Source organism: Eurosta solidaginis, chromosome X (assembly GCF_040869045.1).
Source record: "Eurosta solidaginis isolate ZX-2024a chromosome X, ASM4086904v1, whole genome shotgun sequence".
NCBI classification, from domain to species: domain Eukaryota; kingdom Metazoa; phylum Arthropoda; class Insecta; order Diptera; family Tephritidae; genus Eurosta; species Eurosta solidaginis.
The window spans coordinates 211,376,130-211,385,288 of record NC_090324.1 but is presented as its reverse complement, the minus strand read 5'-3'; positions in this window follow the sequence as shown (position 1 = coordinate 211,385,288).

Here is a 9,159-nt window from a genome sequence, read left to right as displayed (position 1 = left end):
TCTCTACCGAATAGTGCTCTTGCACTAACCTATGCAACTCTTGTAATGACTGTGAATGACGAACGTGCAACACTCTTGGTTGCGAAACTTGCTTATGTTGGCGGGGTCCATACACCACCCACCCCAATCGCGTGGCTGTGGAAATATTTTCTTCTAATAACGTGATTGACGACCCTTCGTCGAACATTGCGTATGCAGACAACTTTCCGTTTGAACCGTATAATGTGATGGGCACGATTTTAAAAAGTGTCGACTGCCCATCAGAGGAACAGTTTAAAACATGTTCTACCTCTTCGGTGGCCACAGGAGCGGGTTCGGATGCACTTTGATGTAGCGACGTGTGATACATGCGCTTACAACCATCAACAGTACATTCTTTACGTTGGCGGCAATTGCCTAAACTATGGCCTTTGCGCAAGCGACCAAAACACAAATGATTATTTTTGACAAAGCTCCACTTTGTTGGGAGATCAAGCGAAAGAAATTGTTTACATTCACCTATTTTATGAGGCTGACTACATTTTAAACATACACCCTTCGTTTCCGGCTGCACTTCTTTGTTATGCAATACACGACGTGCATTATTTGCACTAGAACGAATAACGCTCTTTGACTGCGTTGTCGACGCTGCCTGCATAACGTTGGCTTGGATAGAGCGGAGCGATACATCCGACACACCTGGCAACAATGACACGAATTTGGAAATTTCACTAAGCCATTCCGCAAATTTTCTACAGTAGGAAAGGGGGTAATACCTGCCGCGCGCTGACTCCACTCGTATTGCTTCGATGGAGGCAATTTCGCAACTAAACACTCAAGCAATGTAGGATTCATTAGATGATGAACACATCTTGCCGACTTAAAAAATGCAACCATATTTCTGGTGCGGTTAGAAAAATCTAAAATCTGATCTAACCTACTCTCATCTATAGATGTAAACCTCTGTACCCTCTGTAATTGGGCTTTTATTAATAACTCCGGGCGACCAAAGTTAAACTCAAGTTCTTGAATAACCTTTGGCACATCTTTGGGATATATTAGCAGCGACGTAACTGCTCGTTTCGCGGCGCCTTGCAAGGCTTTGTGAAGGCGCATCAGATTTTGTCGGTTACTATATTGAAACTCCATGGTTGTGTCATTATAATTGGCTAAGAAAAGTGGCCAGTCTTCCGGATTACCATCAAAGTTTGGCAACGGAAAAAGCTTGGCGGCAGAATTGTCCATAAATGTTAACGTACCTCTATTGAATGTTTGCGTTGGCAGCATTCGTGTTGGCAAATATGTAGATGACAAAGGCTGTTGTATTTGTGGTGGTATATGTATTTATGACGAAGGCAGATGTCTCTGCGATGTTAAATACGTTGATGACGGCAGCGACTGCTGGAATTGTGACGTCGAATATGTTGGCATATGGATTGACGACGAAGACTGCTGTGTTTGTGTTGTTAAGAACGTTGACGATAGTGGCTGCTGTGCCGGTGCTGGCTGCTGAACAATATTCGGGTGTAGCTGCTCTGTTGACGATTGCGTTTGCGGTGACGTTTGTAGCGGTGGCTGAGCATTGTCGGACCGAACAGCGTTGGCAGAGCTGTCTCCGACCACATGCTTACAACGGGTGGCGTCAATTCGCAACTCCTCGACACATTCACGAAGCGATTTAATGCTGGACACCAATAACGCTATTTGATCAGCAGGAAGCGCTATTGGATGACTTCCACCTGCAGCTTCTTGTTGTGCTTCATCCTTACCTTGTCCCTGTTGTTCTTCCGCGTCCGAGTGTTCACTTATGGATTCTGAGCTTCCTGTTAGCTTTTTTGCGTTTCTTGTAAGCGGCATTTTGTAAATGACACTGAAAAAACAAATTTTAAACAAATGTAGCGACTAATCCTAGCAAATGAAACTCAAAGGAGATAAGTATTACTTGCTATTAATGGATTTATTTGACAATATCTCGGCGGTGTCAATTTGTGAATGTTATAATTTGCACAGTTCTTCGAATCAATTCAGTTTAACTCTAACGGAATATATTTACAGGCAAATTGGGATGTATACACGTACATATGTGCGCTATAATATGAGAAAATGAGAGGATTCGAATATTTAAGTGAGAATTCATGAATATGTATACATATGTAAGAAATATAAATGATCCAAAGTTGCATTTATATAAAGATAAATTAGGGTGCACCCCATTAGCATGAAGTAAAATTGTAAATTATATTGCGGTAGCAATAACAGGGGTTCTCGGTAAGTATCGCGGAAAGTGGGATATTCAACTCCCAAAAAAGTGCGAAGGTCCGAAAAGGAGGTCCTCGTGCTGTATGCAACAACAACCGCAAGTAAAAACACTCGGCATTGTTCGGATGAACCATATATACACGTCCAATGACATGTTCCCTAAAAATGGCGGGCTCCCCATTTACAGATCTGCGCCGTTTTCTGCGGTTAAAAACACCTCTTTGCTTATCATACGTGTAATAAGAGGGAACCTCCTCATACATTAATGTCCTCGCAAACCTGTCTCTTTCGCAAAGCCGAAAGTATGCCAGTAAAGTGGTTTGCCTCGGGTTTTCTACTCGATCTGTCACGTTTTCGCAATTGAAGTATATCCTTTCCCTCCTTCTAGGTGAACCTCCAAATGCACTACAGGGGGATATCGCTCATGAATGGGAAAGCTTAATATTCTCCAAACGGCCTCTGAAGAGCTTATATAACGCCCTGATTGAAATCTAGTTATTTCGTAATTCTCATTCCTTATCGCAAACGTTGCCTGGTCACTGCCCTTATTTATATACTTGCATATATATTTAATGGATGATACACTACTGCACACTTCCACGTTGATGTCGGCCTGAAACGTTTTGGAGAGTACAGGTGAATATGGTACGACCCATCTATTAACCAAACTTATATCTTTACCACGTAATCTTAAAGTGGCAGTAAAGCCACCTTTTTCTGGGGACCGTCGCCGATAAGAGGGATATCCATCCTCTCCCGTTACGGTGTGTTCTATAAGTGCCCGTGGATAATATTTCGAGCATCAGCCGTCCTGCATGCATGGAGAGTTGCTATGTAATATCCCGCAAAGACCATGTACCATGTGTGTTCTTACTATGTCAAATAGTGTGGCATCTGTGTTGCTGTCTGGAAATTCGGCACTCGTTAGGGCGAATTTTGGCTTCCAACCAGAGAAGTACATGTGCATGTGGTAGACCTCGTTTTTGCCACTCAACGCTGTACATAAAGCATAAAGCTGACCCAAACAGATCCTCCTTTGTAATTAGGCGTGTTAGAGCTTTAAGTTTTAAGTAGAACACTCTAGCTATTATGTCGTGGTGATCGTATGCATTTTGACAAGGCAAAAGTTGCTGTGTAATTTCAGCCCACTTCGGATATGTTGTCGTCGTTATAAAGAGATCAGGCTTTCCATATTTTCTAACGTAGCAAAAAGCATCCTGTGTACGTTCGTGCATGTATCGTGGACCTCCCGTAAAACTGGACGGAAGTATTACTAATCTGCCCAAATTTTCTGTACCTCCATCTTATTGCATATCATCACGTAAGTGCACATACTCCTCAGCACCCAACCGTCTTTGATTAGTCCGTATGTAAACCAAACGCTCGGTTTCAATTTTAGCATACATAATAGTCCACGAAATCTTTGCAAGTATACAAAACTGTTTGCTCTTATCTGTAGCATGTATGCATAAAATTGTTTGGGCGACAACTTTTTATGTGGGTTTGTCAATCTAGTAGTAGGGTTAATTTGATGTAATTCAAAGTTATATCCATCTTCCCCGTGACAAAAAATTAATGGGTATTGAAGTCCATCGTATGATCGATGTGTCTCGTATATAAGATGAAGCCCATCTTCATGCGTGCGCAAAACAATATCGCGCCTTTCACACTCTTGGTCAACTAAAACAACTGCAACTTCATTTGTAGTAGGAGGATTGTACCTTCTTGGATGTTCTGTTGCGGGCTTTTTATTATTACAAATTTATAATTATTATTTTGCTCTTCGGGAACGAAATCAAGGGCATTTTTAAAATCGCGAACGTATGGATTTACATCATGTAACATATTTTGCAGAATAGATATCAGACTACGATTAAGTTGTGGAAAGTTTTCGTTTCTAATAGCCGCCTGATCTTCATAATTCGCTACGAAATATATTTGCAGGAACTTTGGCTCATTCTCGGGTAACAATGAACCAATAAGGTGATAAACCTGCCCTTGGACTTGTTACGGTCTGCAGCTGCGGTCTACGGCTATGATCCACTTGGGAGCGTGTTCACGCAAACACACCTAGCGATGTGGCGAAAGTGGCAATAAAAAAATATCGAAAACCGGAAAAAGACAGACCGGCCATCACTACGGAAAAAATCGGCCTTTTTGGCATTGAGTTTCCGGCAGATAGATACGAGGACAAAAAAAGGAAAAATTTGGTTGGAAGATCCTAACCTTATTTTTTTGAAGTTGGGAAAAAATTTTGGTTGCCACTAGCGTTGGGATCGGTTGTGTCACGAGTGGTGGGCAGGTGGCTATAACTGGTGAGATTAACTTGCACAACCAAGGTAATACAAGCGAATGAGCCACGTGGAAATAACTATGGGCGTAGATGGTTGCATCGAGGTTGAAAACAAAACCATATCTAAAACGTGAAACTGCCACCAGCTCAGCGCACCTAAATTCCTTACGCCAAAAGTGCTAATAGTTTCGTCGAAATATGAATTTAAATGCACTAAGGCTGGAGAGCAGCAACCAGAACAGGAAATTTTAAATACTGTACATGCGCTCAATTTGAGAATATTAAACAACGTGAATTTGGGTGGTGTAATAATATTTGCGAAAGTCGAGAGGCAACAACAACAATAGAAAGAAAAAAACAGGGTTTTCCACCACACTTAAAAGTCGGGAACCTCAACCGCCACCAACAGCACCACTACCGCGCGCTAAGGCCGCATGCTACCACAAAGCACCAACAACTGCCACCAAAGCACTGGCGCGCTAACACCACAAGCGCAAAATTCACGCTCTATCACCGCAAAAGGGCGCTGCCCCCTCGACCGCGCCAACCACGAGCGCAACTACCACGGGACTCCGCCAAACACACGCGCAACCACCACCAGACTTACAGAAACCACCAGCTACAACAACAACAGCAGGGCCGCAATTACAGTGCTGCAACAATAGCGCCGACAACTACCAGATTCGACAACAACTACAGCCCTGCAGCAACAACAGCGCAACACCTCACCAGCAACAACAAGAACAACGACATCATCAGGAAGCACGCCGGCAGAAGCCCACACTACAGCTTCTTACCGGCTAACTAAGCACCAGCATACCGGGTGAGTCGCTGCCAACGTAGTTAGAAACTAGTTATTTAGTTATGTAACAAAATTACAAATTAAGCATTAATCACATATAATGACGCATACACATGAGTCGACATAAAGAACGCCAAAGCGGCAGTATTTAAAAAAAAAGGAAAAAAAAAAACGCATAAACAAAACATAGCAAAAAGTTTTTCAGATAACGAATCGAACAATGTTTTAGTATGCGCCTATGTACATATGTGTATATATTTTATGAAGTATTGATACTCAGCTAAGACAAGCACTATTACAAAGAATCCTACATACAAATATGTACCTGTAAGGGACTTTTAAAGGATTTATAAAACCAACAAAGGAAAACATAACTACCAATTACATAATAATGAAATTAATTGATGTACGTTGCATATACTCAAAAAAAAAAACATATGCACACACATACATACTTGTACATAAATGTTGCATTGATATGTAAGAATGTTCACGCAAATTAAAACAAGTGAAGACATTAAATAACGCATACAAATAACAGAATGTTGGCCCAATTATTTTCATTTTTTTTATATACATATTAAATATACATTCATTTAACTTGCTGCTGCATTCTTAGCACTATGCACGATCAAAAAGAAAAACTCAACAGAAGCCAAAATAAAGCTACATGTATTTGAGTATAGATAGCTGAAAAATGTGCATACAAAGTATGCAGTTGCAAATAGGAAACTTCAAATTTTATTAGCAATAATCAAAGACATAACTAATGAAAGGTGAAGTGAATGACCCACAGAACCAAATCAATAAGAAAAAAAAGGGGTCATAAGTATTAGTTTAAATTAGTTATGTGCTTGTTTGTTCATATCTAGGTATGCATACAAATGTACTATGTACCTATGTCTGAATTTCTTTTTATATACCATACCTTATATCTAACCAAAATAATTGACCGACATTTGAGCGTTCGCATTGTTTTTGGAGCGGGATTTATTTAGGGAGTGCGATAAACTTGAATGTGAGTAAGCCTGCTGCACAAATTTCATTTTTACATCCGAACCCCCCCCCCCCCCCCCCCCCCCCCCCCCCCCGCCACCCCCCCACGTATTTATATATTTTTTTTCTTTTTCCAAGTTACGTATGTACGTATATGAAGAGGAATTCATAGTACAACTAAGCCTTGTTGCATCCTAATGCCACAGTTATTATAAGCCTGAAATTTAAATAAACAATACTACTAAGAAACATTTAATAGTAGGTACCACCAAATAAGAATTTGGAAATTTTTCCTTGTTAATTTATTTATTCATAATTATATATATATACAATTTTCATTTTGCCTAATTCCACCCGTACTATATATTATTTTTTTTGTTGTTGTTAATGTAGTTAATGGCGAAACAAAAAAAAAAGATGAATTATAAATAAATTTTGTAATTGTAATGGGAATGCTGGCATTCAATTTTATTTAGGAGGCACTTAGGGCATACAGGTAAGGGGCCACCGAAAAATAGGTGCGTCGGTGGCCATGGTTATTTGAGGGTGGGGATAATGCACCGGGCGTCGCAACACCACCCGCGGCGCCCCTCTGTATATTCGGCCCTTTATGTTTATTTTCCCTTTGGGCATTTTATTTTAATTTCAGCATTTTTTTTTTGAATTTGGTTTTTCAGAGTTTGGTAACCGGTCGTGTCCGGTTCGGTAATTTTTTTTGCGCCAGTTTTTTTGAATTTTAGATTTTTGAATTTTTGGAATGTCTAACGGTCTGTCCGTGGCATCCGGTTCGACCGGATGTCGTTTTAGCTTGAATTTATAAGCGTTTTGAGTTGTCTCTGCGCTTCTGTCAGGTTTTTTTGAATTTGACAGCTGTTAGTTTTGAATAGGCATGATATGACCATTTTCTCTGGTTATGGCGCAGGAACAGTAAGGTTGGCAAGGACCCGCCCCAGCCGACAATGACTAGCCACTGTGCACCAACACATCATGCCGACCGCCTTCCTTACTGCTTCCCTTGTAAATGCGTTTCCATAACAGATGGCGCCCAACGAGTTTGGCGTCTGAGGCACTGTCGCGATGACAGTTGCTGAGGGCGCCATAACAGATGGCGCCCAACGTGGTTCCTGAGGCGTCGGGTGCGAGGGTCACTCCTGGTCAACTTGTGAAGTTGACCATCCCACCAGTCCGGGGTGAGCAGCCGCAGGAGCAGCCACCTGCGTTGCGGTGGGATGGTTCGACGGATCAGGGTGTCCGGAGTGATCATCGTCTCCGGTAGCTGAGGGATCCACGCGACTTTACGTCAGTCTCCGGATTTTTTTATTTCACCCAGTGAGGCAGTGCTCAACGCACTGGATTTTTTTTTGTAAGTGGGTTTTTATGTTTCCGGATGTTTTGTCCGTTAGTCGGCCCTGGAAAATATACGTCCGCTAATTGGGTTTTTTTTTTGTAACCATAGTTTTTTCCCCTAATGCCGAATTTGTGTTGTCTGGCGTGAATGTGTGTATGAGTTGTGCGGACCCCAGCTCATCCTACGTCTCAGGTGGTACCACCGAATACCACCTGGATTGTGACGGGTTGAGCTGGGATTCGGTGTGACACTCCTTCCTGTCCTGCCAGACTGGGGAACGGTTCCGAAACCGCCCCACCCATTGCGGCGGAGGCAGGAGGGGTGTCCGGGGAAAATGGACGGGAGGCCTCAACACCCCCAACCAGTCCCAGGGGCAAGCCCCTGGAGACTGCCCCTGCGTTGCGGCTGGGCGTGTTGACACGAGGCGTGTGGGCCTGGAGCGGACCCTAGTGGCCCCAACCAGTCTCGGAGGGGACCTTAAAACCCCCTCGCATTGCGGTTGGGAGCACTAGGGGCAAGTATGAATGGATTTATGTTTTTTTTAGCTTGTATCCCGAGTGCCTTCGGGAAGGGGATGTCAGCATTCCCATTGATTTCACGACATATATCTAAAGTATTTAATCGCTTTCCTTTTCCAGCTATTGGAAGTTTCATTTTTTTTTTCTAAATATAAATTTATATACATAAATCTTTTATTTTTGTATCTCTAAACGCCTTACGGGCATAATTTTTTTTTTGCTTGACCAAATTTTTTTTTCTTGAGCATTCGCGCGACCAATCCTTTGGTCAACAGGGCCGGAACACACCGTTCGGGAGCGCGAGGAATTACCGGGAAACCAGAATAGGGGTAGCAATAATAGGGGGGCTTTCCCCAAGGCCAGGCGTCCCTTGGTGGTTCACACCCCAGTAGGTGGACAGTACGGAGATCCCGTATCAATAAACATGGGCTCGGACCTGAATGACCCTCGCGAGAAACTGGGCAGGCCTGAGAATGCCAGTAACCCGAATGCGCCCCTATTAAACGCGCATGATATAACGGGGCTAATGACTAATGTGTCAACTTATGCACCGGATGGAGCTGATGCCTTACCATTACATCAAGGGATAGGAAATTTTGGAGACGCTACAAGTGATCGGGCGAATACCGTAAGAATGCAGGACGAAGCCAATCGTGGAGGCTCGTGGGTGGATGTGCTACACCAACTGTTCCAGACTTCGCAGGAGGAAATGCGGAGAGAGATGCGCTTAATTAGAGCCAACATGGCCCAGCTCAACGCCGCTCTCGAATCCACGCAGCGAGCAAACCAGCAACACAGGAACGGAAGTAGGATGGACCGTAACCCATTGCCATCGGTAGTACCACCAATGTACCCGACTCCAAGCAGCATAGCAGTAAAACCGCAGGAGTGGAAAATCGCATTCGACGGCACTGGGAGCGTAGCCGATTTCCTGTTTAAACTGAACATCTTGTGTGAGCGCACA